Raw genomic sequence first — 3,320 nt, 5'->3', positions numbered from 1 at the left:
TCACAAAAAACTTAAGACTCCTTTCCTCTTCATAAATGTCCTATAAATTCCACACACCCTTGGTTCTGTTGTCTCATTTTATTTAACATGTATATATATATATATATATATATATATATGCACTAGATAATAAAATGAATGTTGTTTATATCTAGTAGCATGTGTGCATGCATGCTTTTGTATGAATATAAATGCCACATATATTATGCATATTTATATGATTTTTGGTTCTAGTGCCACAAAAAAAAAAAAAGCACTCTCTGTGAAGTGGTTGGTGTTAGAAAGGGTGCCCAACCACAGAAACCATGCCAAAAAAGATAGTGGAGCCCAATGCAGTCCTCCAACTCGTAAGATCTTGTCAAGTCATTCAATCCATACTAGCATGGAAAACGGATGTTAAAGAGTGGTGATGATGACGACTATGATGACGACGATGATGGTGGTGGTGTTGTTGGTGATGGTGATGGTGATGATAAAGATGATGATGATTATTATGATATATATATGTATGTGTGTGTGTTTATGTATGTAGGTATGTATATGTAAATGCATATATATATGCATGAAGGTATGTATTGATATAAATGTATGCGTATATGAATATGTGAGTGTGAACATGTGTCTGTGTGTATACATAAATTTTTATGTGTATATATTTTACAAAATTGCTAGTGAATGTATATCATTATAGGCACTCTATCATCTTTACACATACACTCCGTTAGCATTTCAGATTTCTATTCAAACATTCAATATTTTATTTTGTGATGAAAATTTATGAATTTCAGAACAGACGAAAATGTGTTGGCATTGACGTCAAGATCTATCAAAGTAACCATACAAAGCAAACATCAGTACTATTCCACAGGGAGTTTGTTCAAAACACTTCAATATATTTCAACCAAAAATAACTATTCTTAGACAAATAAATCATTATTGAGAAAGAGCGTGTGTTAACCTCTTAACTAGTAGATATCAGTAGTCAAGTGGACACTAATATGTTTAATGTAATGATCATACAAATTTTAATTAATTAAAATTAATTAAAATTAATCTCTTAATGAAGAAGAAAAATATTTTTATGAAAAATCTTTATTATTAAATGACTAATTTTGGTTTAAAAAGAAACAACCTCGGTCTCTCTCTCTCTCTCTCTCTCTCCCTCTCTTAGTTTTCTTGACAAGAGTTAGTCATCTAGATAGGTGCATATATAAGTGCATGGTTAAGATGTTTGCACCACAATGAAATGACTTTTGGTTTCAATCTCACAGTGGCACCTTCAACAAATATGTCTTTTACAATATCTTTGGACTGATTAATGCTTTGTGAGTGAAAGGACTTAGAATTGAATAATTTAACTTGGAAGCTTTCATACTGGACACAGGCAGAGTCTCTAATGTTGTTGAGTGCAACAACATTGCTTTCATCAAAGTTCTCAGTGACAAGGGACATACAAGAGAAAGTCCTTGGTAGATCTGCTATAATGGTAGTCACAGAGGAATGGAGAGATGCTCAAGTTAGTAAAGAAAATGATTATTTACAACAATTTGGAGATGCTGTAAGTGGAAGTCATATGTTTTACTAGCATTGTGTTCTGCCCATTATACTGCTTGTTGACTTAACAGAGTAAAATTATCAAGTCACTTCACATTTGATTGGTTGGATTTCATAAGGATGCCCATTATATTTGTGAAGGTGCATCACTTAGTGATTTGGGTACTTGACTTACGAGTGTAAGGTCATGAATTTGATTCCTGGCAGCATGTTGTGTCCTTGAGCAAGACTCTTGTGTTTCCCATTGCTCTAGTCCACTCAACTGACAAAAACGGAGTATACCTGTATTTCAAATGGTCAACCTTGTGACATTCTGAGTCACACTGAATCTCCCTGAGAACTACATTAAGGGTATGTGTGTCTGTGAAATGCTTACCCACTTACACATTAAGCATTAATTTCATGAGCTGGCTGTTCCATTGATTGTTGTAACCGACAGAGTGTTATGACATCTACTACCAACATAAAGATAATATTTAAATATTTTAATGAGGGGGATTTAATCTGTACCAGATATGGACAACTTTTTCAAGAAGTATTCCACATGAAATATGGTTCATCATCATTAGGAGGGCTGCAAAGTAATTTTTCACTGGCATGCCATTCAGATGATCTCACAACCTGCAGTGCACTCATACCTGATCTATACATTACCATCTTGAGTAACTACAGAGAAAAAACATCTGTTATCAATTCATTTGAAACAATTATGAGAATTGAAGTTAAGATGAAAATAGGATTCATTAAATGGTTGATATTTCTTTACCTATTTTCTTAGATATTTCTCTATATTAGTGTTTGTGCCTTGACTATTTAAATACAAATTCTTATTTCAATCAACAGAAAGATTTCTTATGTTACAATAATTAGCTATGATTATCTTACAATATAATCACACAAATTTATTCATAACCCACTCTATATTGATGTTCTAGTTATTAAATGACCAGCCAATACACCATTTCTGTATTGGGATTCTACATAGTAATTCCCAGCCTTTAACTTTGTATCATTATATAAATATTGAAATACTTATCATAACCTTGTTTACTCTTCTGTAAGGAGTTTACAAAATTTTTGGTGGATTAAAAGACAGAGGTTAAGTGATACTGGATAAGCCTTAAATGAAAGATGAAACCATTCAATTCAGTCCTCATTCAAAGCTGTGAAAAACCTTATGGTTTAACCAACTATGGGATTTAATTTCAAAATGATCCTAAATATATGTTTACTAAACATATAGATATGGCTCTATAGAGACACTTATTCATTCCACTATATGGTGGTAGTGGTGATGGTGAAATTGAGTTGTCAGCAGTTTACATTCTGTCATTGACGCTGTGCTGAATAAATGGACATTGTAGGGTAGGAACAATTTGCTATTCCAGGCAAGGAGAGCACCGAGATTGTTGATTTGTCCACAGTGTCAAGTTCAATTCTTCCCATAGGTTAAAAAAAAAAAAAAAAAAAATGTGATAGACCAGTGTACAACATGGTTGTTTTCTTGGTCTTTAGTTTTACTTTTTTTGTTTTCACTTGTTGGGACTGAAGGAAGTGGCACAGCCCACGGTCTTCATGGCCCCACCTAAACCAGTAAAATTAATGTCATTAATGTGCTTCTTCATCCTATGTGATTCAATATATACAGGAGAGACATGAGTAAAGAGGGAATTCCAAAAGGCTGATGTTCTAGGAAGAAAGTGATGGTGTGATTCATTTCTCATTAGCTTAATATTGAAAAAAAAAAAAAAAAAAAAAAAAAAAAA

This window comes from Octopus bimaculoides, chromosome 14, assembly GCF_001194135.2.
Source record: "Octopus bimaculoides isolate UCB-OBI-ISO-001 chromosome 14, ASM119413v2, whole genome shotgun sequence".
Classification (NCBI taxonomy): domain Eukaryota; kingdom Metazoa; phylum Mollusca; class Cephalopoda; order Octopoda; family Octopodidae; genus Octopus; species Octopus bimaculoides.
Note: the sequence above shows the minus strand (reverse complement) of the source record.